Source organism: Tenrec ecaudatus, chromosome 12 (genome assembly GCF_050624435.1).
Source record: "Tenrec ecaudatus isolate mTenEca1 chromosome 12, mTenEca1.hap1, whole genome shotgun sequence".
In the NCBI taxonomy this organism is placed as follows: domain Eukaryota; kingdom Metazoa; phylum Chordata; class Mammalia; order Afrosoricida; family Tenrecidae; genus Tenrec; species Tenrec ecaudatus.
In genome coordinates, this window is record NC_134541.1 from 13,649,209 (window position 1) to 13,669,180 (window position 19,972).

General features: G+C 45.9%; 1 long non-coding RNA gene and 3 other non-coding genes across 6 annotated transcripts; all 4 read right to left on the reverse strand.

Annotated features, from left to right (window-relative positions):
* Positions 1–8,603: 8,603 nt before the first annotated feature.
* On the reverse strand, positions 8,604–19,794 carry LOC142423341 (uncharacterized). 3 transcript variants are annotated; one of them, XR_012779115.1, is made up of 6 exons: positions 19,678–19,794; positions 19,226–19,324; positions 18,420–18,472; positions 18,098–18,169; positions 17,749–17,902; positions 8,604–9,984 (listed from the first exon to the last, which is right to left on the reverse strand). It is a non-coding gene; the product is annotated as an uncharacterized LOC142423341 (long non-coding RNA). The 3 variants fall into 3 exon arrangements; XR_012779114.1 differs by having other exon boundaries at positions 8,605–9,987; XR_012779113.1 differs by lacking the exon at positions 8,604–9,984 and having other exon boundaries at positions 17,112–17,902.
* On the reverse strand, positions 18,247–18,338 carry LOC142423705 (small nucleolar SNORD12/SNORD106). Its single transcript, XR_012779307.1, has one exon. It is a non-coding gene; the product is annotated as a small nucleolar SNORD12/SNORD106 (small nucleolar RNA).
* On the reverse strand, positions 18,543–18,633 carry LOC142423703 (small nucleolar SNORD12/SNORD106). The gene has a single exon (XR_012779305.1). It is a non-coding gene; the product is annotated as a small nucleolar SNORD12/SNORD106 (small nucleolar RNA).
* LOC142423702 (small nucleolar SNORD12/SNORD106) lies at positions 19,393–19,484 on the reverse strand. Its single transcript, XR_012779304.1, has one exon. It is a non-coding gene; the product is annotated as a small nucleolar SNORD12/SNORD106 (small nucleolar RNA).
* Positions 19,795–19,972: the final 178 nt, after the last annotated feature.

The window sequence follows — 19,972 nt, forward strand, 5'->3', positions numbered from 1 at the left end:
AGTTGTTCAGAACCATCAGAGCAGGTTTAGCTTTAGTTATCACCAAAAGATGGACACAATCTCAAAATTCCACCAACACATGTACGCAAACCAGTTAGGGAACAGCCAGACACAGTGGAATACTACTTAGCATTAAAAGCCCCACAACACAGATCGATCTCAAAATCTCACCAAGTAGAAGAAGCCAGACACCCTCCCCCACCCCCACCCCCCCCAAAAATAGTATTTTGTTGTTAGGTGCTGTCGAATTGGTTCAGACTCATTCGTGAGCTCATGTACCCAACCCTGTCCCAGCTTTTCAATGGTTGCTTTGCCTGAACCTCGTATTGCAGCCCTGGTATCAATTTTACCAAGCATGACATCCTTCTCCAGGACCCTCCTGATGAAGTGTCCAAAGTACATGAGACAAAATCTTGCCCTCCTTGCTTCTCAAGAGCATCCTGTATAATAGATTTTATAACTCCACTGATAAAATAAATCCTTGAAGAAATGCAAACTCGTTTCCAGTGATAGAAAGTTCGTGGTGGAGGACAGGGAGAGCGGAAGGGATGGCAAAGAAGCCCAAGGGACCTTTGGGGGGTTATTTTTTAAAAACATTTTATTAGGGGCTCATACAACTCTTTTTGCAATCCATACATATACATACATCAATTGTATAAAGCACATCTGAACCATTCCTTGCCCTAATAATTTTCAAAGCATTTGTCTTGGGGGATGATCTTAAATAAGGTCATGGTTTCATGAGTATCTGCAACTATTGACAAGTACCAAATTGTATGCTTTCAGTGGGTCTTGTAGAGGTGGTGTCATTGATACTTCAATATTGTTAGGGAGAAACTGAATTAAAAATACAAATTGAAGAAGACACAGACTTGGAAAAATGCACACCAAGTAGTTAACACTAGTTACCTTCAGAGAGTGGGGGCTGGGACTTGTTACCTCACAGACAGCTTCTTAGTTTGAATTGTCTACAAGAAACATGCATTACTTATGAGCTTAAATTGGGGAAGAAAAAAAAAGTTTTTGTCTCCAAGCCTCCACCTACTGCTTGGGAGATCTGTGGCATGACCCAAAACCAACCAGCCTACAAAGCTAAGAGGCAGGTCATTCTGCCAAAGACACCTCCTGGATTTGGGCCAAGGGTTTCTGCGGGCAAATCCTATCTGGAGAAAATGAAAACTGTGCTCCCTCAGAATAGGGTCTTTATTTACACCTTCTATCTACATTCTGGACCGGGCCGCATGGACGATTGCCCAGGAAGATAATGGAGTCTTTAATCTCTGCCCAGACTGGGCTCCCCAACCAACCTCCAATTAAACCAGCTGCCAGCCTCATATCAGCCTCCACGGCATCTGCAGGGCAGAGGAGCAGAGCATCTCTCAAATGACTTCAAGGCGAGCTCAGAGCCGAGCTGGTGGCCCTCAATCCAAGTTCTCACGGAGAGTCCCAGAATTCAGGCAAGCATGGCTCCCAGGTCTATCAGTTATTAGCAGTGCCTAAGCTTCTGCTTGGTCTCCCTCCCCTGTGGCTATATTTCTGTTTTTACTATAACCTCACACTAAACATCAGTTCCTTGAATGCTGCAGGGGTTCTCTAGCCAACAGCTAGTCCATCCCACCCACAGGTCTGCCTTCTTTCTCTCCAATAACAAAATCGAGATGTTTCAGAGGAGTGGCCTACTGCACCCTTTCCTTCATCCTTGACCTGGAAGGAGGTAGCTCCTAATGGTCTGAAATCACCATCACTCAGGTTATTGTTCTTGCTGTTGTTGTTGTTGTTAGGGGCCATCGAATAGGTTCTGACCCACAGCGACCCAATTCACAGCGGAAGCAAACACTGCACTGTCCTGCGCCAGCCCCACAAATTGTCCCGAGCCTGAGCCCATTGTTGCACCACATGTCAGTCCATCTCATTGAGGGCCTTCTGCTTTTGCTCTGCCCCTCCACTTTACCAAGCAGGATGTCCTTCTCCAGGGGCCGGTCTCTCCTGACAACACGCTCAAAGTATATACAATGAAGTCTTGCCATCCTTGCCTGTAAGGAGCACTCTGATCAGACTTCTCCCCCAAACGGATTTGTTTGCCCTTTGAGTAGTCCATGTTGCCGTTAGGTGCTTTCGAATAGATTCCAACCCATAGCAATCCTTTGTACCACAGAGCCAAACAGTGCCTGGTCCTGTGCCATCCCCTCAGTTATTCTTACAACTGAGACATTGTTACTGCCACCGTGTCAATCCATCTTTCTGCTGCAGGGTATCTGGAGGTTTGTGTCAATTCATCTCATTAACGGCCATCCTCTTTTTCCACTGATCTTCTACTTTACCAAGCGGGATGTCCTCTTCCAGGGAATGGTCTCTCGTGCTACCGTGTCCAAAGTACCTAAGACTAAGTCTTTCTGTGCTCCCTGCGAGGGAGCATTCTGGCTGCACTTCTTCTAAGACAGATTTGTTTGTTCTTCTGCCAGTCCATGGTGTTTTTCACATTCTTCTCTAACACCGTCATGCAAATGTATCCATGAAGCTGTGGTCTTCCTTATTCAGTGTCCAACTTTCACATGCAGAGGAGGCCATTGAAAATACCATGCCTTGTGTCAGGTGCACCTGACTGCTCATTGTGATAACCTTGCTCTTCCAACACTTAGAGAGGTTTTGGGCAGCACTCTTGTCCAGTGCACTGTGTCATTTGACTTCGTGAATGCTGCTTCCATGAGCGTCGATTAGAGATACAAGCAAGACCAAATCATAGACCACTTCACTCTTCCATCCGTTTACTACGATGTTGTCTACTGTAACATTTTTTTTACAGAATGAAATGTTCAAAGAAAGTCAGAAGGCCAAAAAGGAAAGGACGCACAGCCTAGCTCAGGCTGGAAGAATTGAAGAAGAAGAAAAATCACATCTCAAGTTGTAATGTTGAAGAGCGCCCTGGACAAAGTATTGAAGCATCAAAAGAAGATGGAAGGAACACAACAGAGTCACTGCCCCGAAAGAACAGTTGGCATGCAGCCATTTCAAGAGGTAGCATGTGAGCAAGAGCCAATGGCGCCGAAGAAAGAAGTCCAAGCCGCACTGAAGGCATTAGCCAAAAACAAGGCTCCAGGAATTGATGGAGCACCAACTGAACTGTTTCGACAAACAGCTGGAGCACTGGAAGCACTCCCTCCGGTCGTCTGTGCCGGAGCATTCGGAAGACTTGGCCGTCTGATGGCAAGATGTCCATATTTGTACCCATTCCAAAGAAATGTGACCAACAGAATGCTCAAATGATAGAATGATATCACTACTATCGCATGCAAGTATAATTTTGCTGAAGATCATCCAGTAATGGTTGCAGCAGTGCATTGACTGGGACTACCACAGGTTCCAGCTGAATTCAGAAGAGGATGTGGAACAAGGAATTTCATTGCTAATGGCAGATGGATCTTGCCTGAAAGCAGAGAATACCAGAAAGATGTCTACTTGTGTCTTGCTAATTATGCCAAAACATTCAACTGTGTGGATCCTAACAAGTTATGGGTGGCCCTGAGAAAAATGGGAATTCCAGAACCCGTCATTGTGCTCGTGCAGAACGTGTACATGGATCAAGCAGCAGTTGTGTGACTAGAACAGGGGCGTACTGCATGGTTTAAAAAATCAGAAAAAGTGTCTCGGTCTTGTAGCCTTTCACCATACTTATTCAGTCTGTATGAGGAGCAAATCATGAGAGAAGCTGGATTATTTTAAGAAGAGTGTGGCATCAGGATTGGAGGAAGGCTTGTTAGCACCCTGTGATATGCAGATGACACAATTTTGCTTGCTGAAAGTGAGGAGGACTTGAAGCCCTTGCTGATGAAGATCAAGAATTGCAGTCTTCAGAATGAATTTCAACTCAATGTAAAGAAGACCAACATCTTCGCAACTGGACCAAGAGGTAACATTATGATAAACAGAGAAAAGCTTGAAGTTGTCAAGGATTGCTTCTTGCTTGGGTCCACAATCAATGCTCATGGAATCTGCAGGCAAGAGATTGCACTAGATAAATCTGCTGCACAAGACCTCTTCAGAGTATTGAAAAGCAAGGATGTTGCTTTGAGGACTAAGGTGCTCCTAACCCGAGCCACGATATTTTCCATTGCCTCAGATGTATGTGAAAGTTGGACATTGAATAAGGAAAGCTGAAGCAGAATTGATGCATTTGAATTATGGTGCTGGTGAGGAATATTAAAAGTACCATGAACCACCAACAAAAACAAATAAATCTATCTTGGAAGAAATACAACCAGAAAGCTCTTTAGAGACAAAGATAGCCATACTTTGTCTCACGTACTTTGGACATGTTAGGAGAAGGGCAGCAGGCTTGGAAGAGCAGAGGGTTAGCAAAAAACAGAAAGGTCCCCAACAAGCTTGACTGACACAGCAGCTGCAACAATGAGCGCAGATGTAAGAACATCTGTGAGGATGGCACAGAACCAGGCAGTGTTTCCTTCTGTTGGATGGGGATCGAGTTGCTATGAGTCAGAGGGATCCTTTGGCACCTACCAACAACAGCAGGAGTTGGAATCGACTCAATGATAGTGCGTTTGGTTTGGAGAGTGATTGAAAAGCATGGGCCTGCTAACAGCAAGGTGGGCAATTCAGACCTACCGGTCACTCTGTTGGAGAAGTTGAGGCTGTCTGTTCTTGGAAAGATTCACAACCCCAAAGACCCTAGGTAAGGTCGCCATGCATTGGATTAATGGAAATGACTAGATGGCAGTGAGTGACAACCTGTCCACAAGCTGTCAGACATTCAGGAGCTACCTCTCATTCTCACCTGGATAAATACTAAAACACTTGAACATATCTTTTAAGATACCTATGCCTGCAATCTTCACCCAGAGAACTTTTTTAATAATTTACCTTTTTATTTTTTTGGTGTGGCTTTTGAGCATCTACACAGCAAAACAAATACCAATTCATGTTTCTACATGTACGATTTAGTGACATTGATGACATTCTTTGAATGGTGCCACCCTGTTCACCCTCTTTTCTGTGTTGTTCCTTCCCCATTAAAGTTCCTATCTACTCTTCTGTTGTTAGATTTCACATAAACAAAACAAAGGAACTCACTGCCATCTAGTTGAATTCCAATCAGAACCACTCGATAGGACAGAGGAGAACTGCTCAGTAGTTTCTGAGACTGTAATCGTGGGAGCAGAGTGCCACGTCTTTCTGTCCACGTCAACTACCTTTAGCTTAGCAGCCAAGTGTTTCTCATTGTGCCGCCAGGGCTCCTGAATCATCTGGAGGCTTGCTGGTCCCCATACCTCATTTTGAGAACTGCTGGTATAAGCCAGGCATATCAATCCAGACCTAGCCTTGAACATGTGACGTACTTTGAGCCAAAGAGATCTGAAGAGAAGATTGCTGGGAGCTTCTGGTGCACCATTCCTGTCAAGTCTATTTCATGGTATATTGGATTGCTCACGAAACTACTCTAGCTAGGGGAGTGTACTTGGGAAAGATTTTTCCACGGATAGAGATGAAGGGTATAGGATGCTCTCTTTAAAAATTCAGTAGCAGCCACCATCTTGTGACCTTGAGGCACAGAGAATTTTCCCTTGCAGAGTGTTGGCCAGAACTAGATCACACACCTGATCTACAGAGGCTGGAAAGGGGGTTTCCAGCTACCGCCAACATGGGAGATGAAGTCTGCTAACAAGGACTTGGTGAAGTGGGGCCTCCAGGAACCTGGGACACAAAGGGGTAGCTGTTATAAGCACTAATGTTTTCAGAGATGGGATAAGGCTCAGAGTGTGAAGTCCCTTGCCTAAGATCACACAACTTGGAAGCACAAGCTGCTGTGAAGAAATGTGATACATTTTTATCCAGGACTGTAGTAGAGTTTGTGTTCAATCACTAACCTAAATGTTGGTGGTTTGAACCCACTCAGCAGAACCATGGGAGACAGGCCTGGTGATCTAATTCTGTAGAGATCACAGGCCTGTGGGGGCAGTTCTACTCCGTAACGCATGGGGGCGCCGTGCAGCAGCACTGTGTTAGTGAGTGGCTAAGCTCAGTCTTGAACCCAGAGACCTTGATATCCAATTTGTTAATCTAGCCACTTCCTCCCTTGCCTTTTACGTATGTATATATTTTTAAATAACAAGCGTGTGGACAGTGGCATTTTCTGTGACTTCCTGTGTGGCTAGCCACAGTCAGAGAGGAGTTGGATGCCTGAGACAACTGGAACTTTCCAAGCTACTTTTGGAGATGACTCAGGCCCAAATGTTTATGGAACCCCGAGACACTTGGGAAAACGTGACCTTCCCAATTCCTGCTGAAGGTGTAGCTGACGCCATTGAATTTCTGGGAAGCGCCAGGTACCTGAGCCTTCTTTTATTGCCTTCCAGCTCAGTTCCCCTCCCTGGCAGAAAGAGGCTGAGAAATTAGCGCCCCATGAGTTAGAGATGAGGGGACGTTCTTTTAAACGGAAGAAACGTGTGAAGTATTTACAGAGAAACATCTGGAGTTTAAACTGTTACTGCACGTTAATTGGCATCCAAGGCTAACAAGTGGGTCCCGACTGATGTGAGTGATGTGTGTCTGGGGCCCAAGCGCCATCAAGGGGCAAGTGAATCAGTAGCCAGAGTAGAAACTTGAATGCAATTCTGCATAGGTCCAGCAAGCTCCTTCTTCACTCCTGTTCCCACTCCCAGAATGCTCTTTCCTTTGGGTTTTCTTATGCTCAGCCACTTTGCAACCTTCAGGTCTTGGCTCATGCGTCATCCCTCCAGAGAGAGGCCTCCTGAACATCCCAGTCAACGGTGGGAAGCCCTGGAATCGCTCCGTGCTCCTGTTGGAATGGTTTTCTTTAGCGTCTTCTTTGAGTTGGGTTTGGGTTACCTGTTTTGTTCTGCCTCCACAACAAAAATGTTATTGTTTGGGGTCTTTTTTCCCATATGTTTGAAATGAACCTGTATGTCACTAAAGACTCCAAGCCCACTCAATTGTACTTTTCCTCCTTTTTCAGCCACACAGGCTGGTAGTTAGATCCCAGGGGAAAGGAATCTAAAAGGCTGTTGTTCTTTCATGCTGTGAGCCTTCACTCTTGTTTAGTTTTTTTTAAGTATATTTTATGAACTATGGAATGATAGATGTATGAACCCCCAATTAATAATTTAAAAGTATATTTTATATTTACATGACCCGCCTCAAAAATGCAATCAGTAATATCCCCATAAATGTTAATTTACCCTTCCCACCCTTCCTCACTCCCTCTAATCTCTTCTCCCTCCCCTCTCCTTGTACTCACCCCAATCCCTGACCTCCTCACTGTCTTCAAAGTCTTATCTGTTAGTGAAAAACTACACTTACCTTCGCCAAAAGGCCGAGAAGCGATTACTACACTGCTTTTCCTTGGTTTTGTCTTATGGTAATGGTGCCGTTAAATGTGCATCATTATGAGACGGACTAACTTGGCAAAGCGTGATGTTCTCTAGTTTTGTCCATGTCTTGCAGGGTGTAAGAGTGTGGTCATTGTTTTTCATTGATGCACCATAATCTGAATCACAGGGGATTTGGCATTACTTGGAAAAATGCCAGGCTGAGCACTTTGCTCTAACCTCTGCAGAAGTCCACCAACTGTCCAGCTTTTCCAGTAATAATCAGCAAATTAGGAATTTTTCACTTGGGAGTCTTCACAACTTGGGAATCCATCTGCTTAATTAGGGATTCAGTTTACTGAAGAGGGTGATTTTAAAAGGGGAAGAGAAAGAGAAAATAAATGCAATTATTTTAAGTAGCTCTAAAAGGTGGAGAAGGAAGGAAATATGTTTTTCCCCAATTGTTCCTGACTCAAAACACTAAACACCCTTGATTGAACCTCTGGAATTGTGTATATAAATTAGATGCCAATGAAAATAGATAAACACCCTTAGGACAGCAGCCTGTGGCTAAATGAATTAAATTCAATTGCCAACTCCACTCATACTGCTAAGTGGCTGATACCTTTGAATGGGCATTGTGAGTTTGTCCAGTTGATGGGCCTTTCTTAAACATCTCTACTGAGATTTTGTGCGAGATATGTCCTACATGTAATCCCTAGGTGACAACCCGGGGAGGGGGAGGTCTTGAGTCCCGTTCTACAGGTCAGGAAACTACTAGGGATGGAATTGTGTGCCTCAAAATCTGTGTTGTAAATACTAACCTTTATGGCCTGTGGTTAAAAAGCAAAGATGTCACTTTGGGGACTAAGGTGTGCCTGGCCACGCTATCTCCACAGCCTCGTCTGCATATGCAAAAGCTGGATAAGGCAAACTGAAGAGCTGATGTCACTGAAATATGATTTGGGAAGGAAGGTTGACTATACCATAGACAATCAGTAGAATAAACAAATCTATCTTTGAAAGAGGAAAGTCAACATGTTCCCTAGAAACATGGATGGCAAGACTTCATCTCATATACTTTGGACATGTTATCAGGAGGGACCAGTCCCTGGAAAAGGCCATCGTGCTTGGAAAAGTAGAGGGCAGTGAAAAAGAGGAGGGTCCTGCTTGAGGTGAGATGACAAAGTGGCTGCAACAACAGGGTCAAGCAAAGCAATGACAATTAGGCTGGCCCAGGACTGGGCCGTGTTATTGCTACAATATCACAGAAACACTTATTAAATAAACTACAAAAGCCCCCAATAAAATGATTTTTTAAATAAATAAACTACAAAAATGTAAAGTGATTTCTCAACACATACTCCATCTAGATCAGTACATGTCTGAAGGCCATGTTTCCATCTCTTGAATCCTCCCTCAAAAAATTGTGCAATTCTGGTAGGGCAGCACCTCGTACCCTCAAAAAAATGAGCAGCTGCATTGTTGTGATGGAAAAAATTCTCCAGCATAAGTATCTTGGAGGTTTTCTCACATGCATATGAGGCAATGGAAAACACCATGGCTTGGGTCAGGAGCAAAGTAGTATCCTTGCTTTCCAATGCTCTGAAGAGGTCTTGTGCAGCAGATTTTATCTAGTGCGATGCAGTGTTTAACCTCTTGACTGCTGCTTCCATGACCACTGATTGTGGATCCCAGCAAGACAAAATTCTTGACAACTTCAAACCTTTTCTCCATTTATCATGTTATCTATTGGTCCAGGTATTAGTCTAGGTACATTAGAGAAACAAATCCACAGAAACCCATATGTATAAGAGAGAGTTTTACATAAAGGGTAAGTATACATCAAGAAAACATCCCAACCCAGTGCTGCCCAAGCCCACAAGTCCAACATTAACCCATATGTTCAACACCAATCCACAAAGTCCTCCATCTCACAAAACACACACTATGATGCCAACTGCAGAAAGAAAGCAGAATCCGTGAATGTGTAAACATCTCAGCAATGGCAGGGGTCTCCACATGGGTGCTCTAGCACCCAGGGCTTCATCGGGGTAGGTCCATGTGGCTTCTCCTCAGGGATGTCTTGCAGGAAGTGAGCCTTGCCAGCTAAAGCAGGGAACTGGCTAAGGCAGCTGCACCCTGGTCTGACCATCAGCAAGAGCAAGAGACCCGAAAACTCAAAAGGTGAGGCTCACTGAGCCATTTATCTCTCCACTCTTCAATTAACCCCACATGTGTTTATTGGCCAGGTTGGCACAATAAACTACCTTGTCCAGTGGTGAGGATGTTGGTCTTCTTTACATGGAGTCATAATCCATATTCAAGGTTGCCATCCTTGATCTTCATCAGCAAGGGCTTCAAGTTCTTCTCGCTTTCAGCATGCAAAGTTGTGTCGTACGTATATTGAAGATTAATAAGCCTTCCTCCGATCCTGATGCCACACTCTTCTTCATAGAACCCACCATACAGTTTGAACAAATAGGGTGAGAGGATACAACCCTGTGGCACACCTTTCCTGATGTTTAAACCATGCAATTAGCTGTCAAGTCTAGGCTCCTTAAATTCCACCAGCATCATGGAGCAGTGGGTTGCATGGTCAGCTGTTCACAGCAAAGTCAGAAGTTCGAAATCACCAGCCACTCTGCTGGAGAAAGAAAAGAGTTTGAGTCCTCTTACAGTGTTACAGTCTCAGAAACCTACAGAGGCAGTTCTTCCTCGTTATAGGGTGACTATGAGTTGTAATCAACTGGATGGCAGTGAGTTACAGGGTTTCTGAGACTCTCTATCTTCATGGAAGTTGACCCCGCTGGGTCTTTTTCTTGTGGAGGTGTGGGCGGGTTCAAACACTTGACTTTCTGGTGGGCAGCCAAGTGCATTGGATAAAAATGGTGCACAAGATCTCTGGAGAGTCTTGACAAGCAAAGATGTTCCCTGAGGATGATGGTGCGCCTGACCCAAGTGGTGGTATTCTCACTGCCTCACATGCTTGTGAAACGGGATAACAACAGGTACATGACGATAACACATCACATCAGGAATCATGTTTCGAAGGACCCTATTAATTCACTACATCCCAGAGGGTTGGTCAATTTTGCTATCCTGCTGGGTATAAAGAGAACCAACACAATAGCAGAAGTGGGGATCTCACTACCCTGTGCACGGAACTCTCTCTGCAGGGACAAAAAGCTGTAGCACCAGAGAAGCAGCTAAGGCGCTCCAGCAGCAGAACAAGAGCCAGAGCGGGACACAGAGCTGTGGGTAAGCTGCCCAGCCCACGACCTGAGCCAAGCTGAGTGCCAGCAGGAGGACTTACGAGGGGCACTAGGTTTGATGGATCGGGAGTAAAGCTGTGCACTTTAGGCTGAGGCTTCTGGAGAGTGTGGCGACCCCCTCTGGGCGGTGCAAAAAGAGCTTTGTTACCTTGGCTGAGCAGGTCAGGGGCTAAGGAACCATGTGGCAGAGGACCAGAGAGAGGCTTGCCTTCGGGCAAGTTGGGAAGAGGCTGTCCTTACTGAAGAACTGTGTCTTGACCATTTCTGATCCTGAATTGTGTGTACCCAGTTACCTTCCCTACTAAAGCCCGTAATTGTGAGTGTGGTCTGTGGGTTCTGTGCAGCCATTGCAATGAATGGAACCAAGGCTAAGAAAGAGTGCAGTGGGAGCCCAGCTGGAAATCAGGCAGTGTGGTGGGGAGAAATGTTGGTGCCAGAATTGGTAAGAAGTTTGGAGGTAAGAGGCTTGTCTGATCCCGACTTCTTAGAAATAGGCTTTGGGCTGATGTGGAGTTTCTCTTTCTCAAAGGAGATGCCTCATTTTTTTATCTCAGAGGCTTTCACTGAAGTAATTACCAGACCTTGTTTCCGAGTCTGTCTCAGCCTGGAAATGCGCTGGAACCTGTCCACTGTAACTCTCCTGATATTTTAAATACTGAAGATGCCGCTCCCAGCATCTCAGCAACATGAAAGCCACCAGTGTGACACACTGGCAGATGATGGCCCAAACACTAGCCATGCCTCCATTTTAGCATTTGAAAGAAAACAAGCCCACAAACACAAACCTCACTGCTATCGTCTGACATAGGGCATAAAAATATGTCCTGTTGGGTCACCCCCGTCCCAACCCTTCCCGCCATGCCCTGGAAACATTGCTCTGTTTTAACAAAAGGACTGTTCATTTGTTTAAAGGAGCTTGCCAAGTTTCTCCTTGAAAGGATCCAAGTTTCTCCTTTTTCTCCTTTTAAGAAAAGCCAATGAAGACCCCAAAACCCAACCCATTAGCACTGAATCCATTCTGACTCTGTAGCAACCCTGGGATGTAAACAAACCCACGATGGTCTGTTTCTGTCACATGTGATAAAAAGTTAATCACCTGGTTAAACAGACCTGAAAGAAAGGACCACTGAGAGCATGGGAGAGAGTAGCGAGAGGCCGGATCCAACCGTACTGCCATGGCGTTGATTCTGACCTAAGGACACCCTGTGTGTGACAGAGTAGAACTGAGCTCCACTGGGTCTTCTTGGCTGTGAATGTTGGGGAAGTGAATTGCCAGGCCTTCCTTCCACAGTGCCACTGGGTGGGTTTGAGCTGTGGGGTATCATCCTCTCGCTGCTGTGGGGTCCATTCCAACCCACAGTGGCTCAATGAATTTCTGAGGAGCACCTGGTGGTTTAGAACTGCCAACTTTCTGGTTAGCAACCCAACAGTATAACCATATAGTGGAGTGAGAGCCAGTTCTGCCACCCATGGACTTTGATTCCTCTTGTTCCTACACCCACCCAGGCTTTGAAGCCAATTGGGGAACTACCCACTGGAATCCCCAAAGCCCATCTTGGCGGGAATTTCCCAGTTCACAGAGACTCTGAAAAGTGATTCAGAAGGGACGCACCAAGGAGGCCCTTCAAGATTGTATCTCAGGGAACAAATGCTGTTGTCCCAAGCCTCAGTGCTACTGGGATTAGGTCGTGGTGCTGCGTTTAGCGCATTAAAAATGCAAAACACCAAGTTCAATTTACATTTCAGACAAGTAACAATTTTTTACTATGTCTCATGCACAAACACTATTTGCTGTTTATTTGAAATGCAAATTTAGGTGGACACCCTGTGTTTCCTCTGACAACTGTACCCAGGAGTGGCATGGGGAGGGCCGGATGGGACAGTCTGGTTACTAAGGGCCACTCAGGGTCTATGTTAAGACTAGAGAGGTTTCACTCAACAATTCACATCTCCAGCCTTCCCTAAAGACGGAGAGCTCCAACCACACTGGTAGCTGCCACCCAACTATGACATCATCTTGGGACAGAAAGTCATGTGGAAAAGGGGTGGCGGGCAGAGATGATTATGTTGAGGAGAAGCCCTAGTGGCTCTGTGGGTGGACTGCTAATAGCAACAGTTCGAACCAACTAGCCAGTTCTGGGGAGAAACATGAAGCAGTCTGCCAAGATTACAGCTCAGAACCACGTGGGGCCGTGCTCCTCTGTCCTCTAGGGCAGCTAAGTCAGAATCAGGGCAGCGGGCTTCATAGGTTCAGGGGGAAGGACTGTGTCAATTCATTTTGTGTTTGTCTCCTATGAGTCAGCCGCCTACTCCTCAGGCCTCAGGAAGGAGGCAACCTTCCACTGGGCTGCAGTCTGAAAGGGTCTCCCCCGGCCAGGCCCCTGTGAGGTGGACTTGCCCTTTCCTAGCCCGAGGGCGGAGGCTGGAGAAACAAACGTGTGCCGACAGCGCCCCCTGCAGACACAGTCCACACAGCAAGCCCTGAAAGAAACGAGCTTCCACTGACCAGGGCAACTGTTTGAGTACAGTGAGGAGGGCGGAGTGAGAGGCATGGAAGAGAAAAAGGGAAAGGAAATGAAAGGAAACGAAAAATGAGAATTGACTAAGAACTCTCTATGTGCCAGGCTGATGCTCATTTACTCTTCAAATACCCCTGGGAGCTGGCTGTCACGACAGCCCCATTTTCAAATGAACTGAGGCTCAGGGAGATACGAATTACTTCCTCACAGCCACATGGTTAATCAGTGACAGCACCAGGATCGGAACCCCAGGAAGTCTGGTTCTAGAGCCTGTCTTTAAATTTAATATATATTGTAATCATCAGACAGTATACTTGACTGAAAGGAGCCCTGGTGATGCTGTTGCTTTAAGTACCAGGCTATTAACCACAAGGTAGGCAGTTCACACCCATTAGCTGCTCCTTGGCAAAAGGATGAGGTTGTCTGCTCCCATAATAAAGATTTACAGCCTCAGAAACCCCAAAGAGAGTCAACGTGAGGTTGAATTGACTGGATAGCAGGGAGTTTACTTTGTTTTTGTTTTCAATACTTGACTAAAGGAGCCCTGGAAGCACAGTGGTTGAGCACTCGGTTCCTCATGGAGAGGTGGGTGGTTCAAACTCACCCAGCAGCTCTGCAGGAGGAAGGCCTTGGCGAGCTGATCCTATGCAGATGTCAGGCTAGGAAACCCTGTGGGCCTGCTTCAGTCTGTCATATAAGTTTGCTGTATGTTACAAACGGACACAATGCTGCCTAACTAAATTGACTTGTTATAAAATTATATACATGTACTGTTAAACAGGTAGATTTATGTAACCCCCACAATACAGGCCAGTTGCTTCACACCAAAAAAACCACCTTCATGCTTCAGCCTTTTCAAACTCTCCCCCAGACATAACACATACCAAGCGGTAGCCAAAATCACTTTGCTTTTTCAAAAATCATATAAACTGGAATCATATAGTAAGTGGAATCCATACAATAGGTATCCTTTTGAGATGGGCTTCTCCCGACATTGAGGCCTGGTGATGCAGTGATTAAAGAATTCCACTGCTAACAGGAAACTTGGTGGCTCAAAACCACCCATTGCTCAGTAGGCAAACAAAGAGGCACTCTGCTTCTGTGAAGATTTAGTCTTAGAAACTCTATGGAACCATTCATAAGGACCCTATAGGATATGGTAGAATTGCCACTGTGTTCTCAAGACTAACTCTTTACAGAAATAGAAAGCCTTGTCTTCCTCCCACAGAGCAACTGATGGTGTCAAACTAACCTTGTGGTTAGCAACCCAAGGTGCTGTGCAGCCCACACCGCCACCACAGGGACCCCCTACTCTGTCCTAAAGGGTTGCTAGAAATTGGAACTGACTCACTAACAGTGGGTTTGATGTTTACACTCTCTCAACACCATGTGGAATTGCACTAAGTCACTGCCCAGCAGTTCTTCCTTAGTCCGCAGAGCCTGATTTTTATCATCATGGTGATGTTTGTTACTGTCAAGCCTGCTCTGACTTGTAAGGACCTTTTATATACTGAATTAGATGGAGCCCTTACTAGTTGGACGCCAAAGTCCAGGGGACTGTTCTGTTCCTGGCCAGTGGGGAGCCACCAGCTCTCCCAGCTGGAATATTCTGGAGGACCTAGATGACAGCCTAGTCTCTTATTTCCCTACAGCTTCCTAGGAATGCTTGTGATTTCATCCATGAGCAAAAGTCCCTGTGAGATCATGGTGCTGCTATGGAGTCGGTTCCGATTCCTGGCAACCCTGTAGATAACAGAATGAAGCATGACCCGGTCCTGTCCCAGCCTCACAATTGTCCTTCTATTTGAGCCCATTGTTGCAGTCAGTCCGTCCATGTCATGGAGAGTATTCCTTTCTGTACCCCTCTACAAAGCACGATGTCCTTCCTTCTGCAGACTGGTCTCTTTAAAGGGCATGGAGCCACAAAATTAGGGGCAGCGTGTGGTTCAAATCTCACCTCCATCACATCCAAGGGCGGCCTCAAATAAGTTACTCATTAAGAAACCATACTGGGCGGTGTCATTCCATCTTCCATGGTCACTGAGTTGGGATTCACTCAAAACAAGAACCAGTGAATAGTGGCTACACATTGAGCTGCAAGCCGCAAGGTCAGCAGTTAAAACCAGCAGCCACTCCATGAAAGACAGGGCTTTCTACTGTTAAGTCTCAGAAACTCACTCAGAGGTAGTACTCCGCCACAGTGAGTAGTCAACTTAACGTACAATGTGTATAATTGATATGTATGATTTGTATACAATCCTCAAAATAGTAACATGAGATGTCACTAGCAATGGAAGGTGCTCCTGACAAGACCCTAAGCCCCATCTTCCACATTGATTAGCTGAGATTGTAACTGACAAGACTGGCATGTAGGGTAACAGATAGGCCAGCACATGGTGAACATGTTTGATTTACCACCGTGAGCTTTTCCCCAGCTCATAGCAGGAAGAGCCATGAGCAGTCTCCTACCATATGTCAGGCCCCAGAGTAGGTATTTTACAGACATGGTTTTACCGACTTTCAATTATCTGAGCAGGTGTTATTAGGAAGCCTATTTCAGAGTCTGAGAAACAAGATTACATAGGGGAAGTGATTTGCCAAGACAAAGCTAAAGCAACTATTTGGTGGGCCTGCGGGTTGTACCTGAAGCTAGGGAGGTTGCAGAGGGTTTAAGCCTGCAAGGCCTACAGTGGGCCAAGTTTAGGAAAGCCAGATCTTGGCAGCTAGCCAGGTGGTTGAGTGGCTTCAGGGAGCTTCCCTGACCCCTAGCTGGCTGCCTTTGATGCCACTGAGATGGCTCAGCTAGAGGTCCACTTAAAACTTTAAAAAAACCTAATTATCACTGCTGTTTCAACCCACCTTACACCCGTAACTTATTTGAACTTAACTGGAAATAGGCCCTTTCCAAACCCCAAATCACTATCTAGCTGATTCCAAGTCACAGCATTCCTATAACCCCAAACCCACTACCACCAAATTCTTCACAGGAGCAGGCAGCCTCCTCTCCCATGTGAGCAGTTGGCTAGCAGCCCCATGTTTTACCCAACAGGGCCACCAGCCCTATCTCACAGAACTGCTATTGAATGGATTGATTCAGTGACTGTGCTGTTAGTAAATTGGTGTTCCCAAGTGGGTGATTCTGACCTGGGTCACTTAGCAGATCCAGAGGGAACTCCAAAAGCAGACACCCCCATTTTCTATTACAGGCTATAGTATGAATTTTTAATTGGCAGGGACACTAGGTCAAATATTCAGTAATCGGTCTACTTCATGGGAGTAAAAAGCCAATCTTCCACCAAAACAGGCCTTGTGGTAAGCAGCTGAACTTGTAACCACTACATACAAGGGATCCATCAGATGGCTGATAGCAGAGGTCCTCAAACTACAGCCTTTGCCGCCACTGCCTGTCCTGCTTAGCAGGACAGTGTGCACAGGAATTTGCTCAGTTTTTTAAAAACTAGTTTTTAAAACAGTGTCTTAGGGACAGTGAGCTGGCCCCATTTTTAAAATTTTTGAGGGCCCCTGGCTTATAGCAACCCTCAAATTATCCCTTATCATTTAAGCAGCAGGCACCAATTAAACTGAAGCTTACAAATGCAAGAAACACATGGGCAGGCTGGAGTCCTGTTTCTGCCATTTTACAAGCTGTGTAACCACCCCCACCACTGACTTACAATATACATCTTCTGAGACTGACCTCTTGGCAAATATGCTTGCCATTGGATCCCATAGGCTAGGGGCTTACACTGTAATTGAAAATCCCATCACAGGTTTAAGCCATCACCAGGGCTAATGTGCACCTGGCTTCCAGGCACACATACCCCACATGAAAGCCCCTGTAGTTCTGACCAGCAGAGTTGGTGGCCTATTCTAGTGTCACAAACATCACAGCTTTACTCTCTAACTTACTTCAAGTATTAATCAAGGAACAAGTGCTGGGCAATCCTTTTAGAAGAGAAAAAGAGAGCTTGCAATCATCCAGCTTAACATGCCTTTAATTCTCTTCACAAATATTTAAATCAAATACAAGGTGTTAGTTAAAACATTTCACTCTTTCAAAGGTTAATAGCCCTTCTTCCCCCATTAAACTGGGCATAAACTTTTCAACTCTCAAGGCCCAGGCAGAGTACGCAAGGGGTACCCCTTCCCCCGAAATCTACTACTTTACAAAACCACCTTTTCACCTTCAAAGTACTCTTCATTACTTAATGCATATTTCAAACTCATCTCTGTGGATGGAGCTGTTCTTTCAACTCCAAGACAGTCCAAGTGCACAAATTTGGTCGACATTTTCCATTGTTCGGTAAGTTGACAAACATCCAAAACAAGGTTTATCAACCGACATTCCACCTTTTGAAAAGAGAAAAACCACTCCCCAGAGTGCTGCCCTTATAAGCAGTGTTCAACATCACAAGTTTCTGCGGCATTTTTTTCCGAGCAGGAAACAAAATTTCACAGCTGCATGCAGCTCTCTTAAATCGGCCATCACAAAAAAATGAGGTTCAAGCAAAATTGCTTTTACAAAATTTTCAGAAAAAACCTTTGGAGATGACACCACTGGGTGCAGTTGACTCAATAAAGTTGCTCAAAGCTCAACCAGCAGGAAAAGCTTACATGAAAGCTCTCAGAACTCCCCCGTCGTTTTTTGGGGAGTACCCTTTAGCATACACCTTGCCAAGGAGTGGTCCAGTAGAACTCTGCCCCCACTCAGCAGTGCACAGGGTCTTTTCTTTTGATTGGCCTGGATTTGAAGTCCACAACTGACTTACTGGAAAGAGAAAAAATGTTAATTAGTGCTCCATTCTGACAGTAGACATGCAAGAGTACCAGACTACAGGTGCTATCCAAGTCAGATGAAAATGAATTATACAGCGAACATAGGAGGCAGAGTTCCATTCAGAGCGAGGCCCATGCTACCAACTTTTATGCCCCGTAGAACTAGAGAAATGACTACTTAACTCACCTTACTACTACAGGCCATCAGCAAATAGGCAGACACCAACCACTTATTGCAGGGTGCCAACCAGCTCCGGACCTGTGGAAAGCAAACAAATGTTCATGAGTGGGTGGGACAAACCAATCCCTGCTCAAAACAAAAACATCCTATCTGGGGCCAAGCATCAGACAAAAACTGGCTAGTAGTTCAGTTAGATCAACAAGGTCGATCTGATGGGGAAAAAAGTTACGTCATCAGTTGCAATGGCCCAACTTGAATGAGGAACAGGGAGGGCAAATCTCCCAAGATCCTCTCCAGTTGAGGGGGGACACACAAGAGCCAAACTTACCAATTCTGTCCTATGGGAGGACTGCTAGTTCAAAAGTCTTGCCAGGAGCAACCCTGAGATGAAAACACAAAGATCAACTCACAGCAGACAGTGCCTGAGGGAGGGGACCATAGAGCGGCTCAACCTGGCATATCAGACAGAAACTGGCTTAGAGAAGTTAGATCAACATGGTCGATCTGCCGGGGAAAAAAGTTCAGTCATCATATATACCAGCTGAAGCTCACAACTTATCTGAGTTTAAACATCCTAACCAGGGATATAGGAAATCTAGCCCTTTTTGTCACTGCTCCCTTTGTTCCATGAGGCTTATCTACCCTGATTATTCTGGACGCCATTTTGACCTCATGGTAATGGCTCCCTCATCTTCAAACATTTTAAGACTTGAATTATATCTGGGACTGGGGTCTCTTGTACCATGAAACAAACCACATGCTAGAGGCCAGAGTGTACTGAGGCATTTGGGCATGTACCAACATTGGGAAGAGAAATGCATATGAAAGTGCAACACGTGTCCCCAAGAAATTCAGCACCTGATTGAGCAATGTGTCACACAATCCAACCAGTTGAATGTTTAAGTGCACAATCTTTTCTTCCCAATGAACATAGGTGGCAGTTTCTTTAAAAAGACAAACACTTTTACAATGAAATGATCATTCCATTTGGGGCTACTCTTGAACCGACTTACCAGGTAAGCCTTGTCTAATAAGTGAGATTTGATCATTGTAAATAAAGGGCTTTCTAGAGGTCATCAGCTATTAGTTAAATTATCCTTTATTGTAGGACCAGGGCAAGAGACAAACGCTTACCCTAAAAATCCTGAGCCCAGGAGTGGCACCGGCTCGCCTGGTGGCCCGGCAGCGACTGCCTCCTCCAACAGCCATCCTGGGCACCCTGACCACGCAACCCTGCGAAACAAAGAGGCATTAAGGCCCCTCTACCCACGGCCGGAAGTGGACAGTGCCGGGCTTTTGAGGCTGGTGTTATCAGAACAAACTGGCAAGTATTCAGAGACATCAACATTGTCGATCTGATGGGGAAAAAAGTAAAGTCATCATTTATACCAGCCTAAAGCTCCCGGGGGCCGAGGGGGGGTTGTGCAGAAAATCGTCGACTTTTCCCGCTCCAACTGATTGCGCCCACGGCCTTCAGGCCTACATCCAGTCAGAACTGGAGGAATCACGCGGAGGGAGACACCCCTGACGGCGGAGGCACAGGGAGGGAAATGAATGGCGCCCCCATCCACCAGGTCTACACTCACCACATTCGGTAGCAAACGGATGGTGCGCGGCCGAGCTGACGCTGGATGTCGGCGGGATAGCGAAGAAGGACACGGGAGCGCCGCTGACGAAAAGGAACGACGAGCGGCCTGGATCTCGCTTATATAGACAAAGGAGACTCCCGCGCCTGCGCACTGGGCCCGAAGTGCTTTTCCTTTCGCGCCGCGCAGGGGCCCTTGGGAGATGTAGTCTCCGAACCGCCCACCCGAGGCGATCTCTTGGTTGTCGGGCGCCCGGTCTAGGCCCGCCCCCTCCACCCAACACGCAAGACCATCA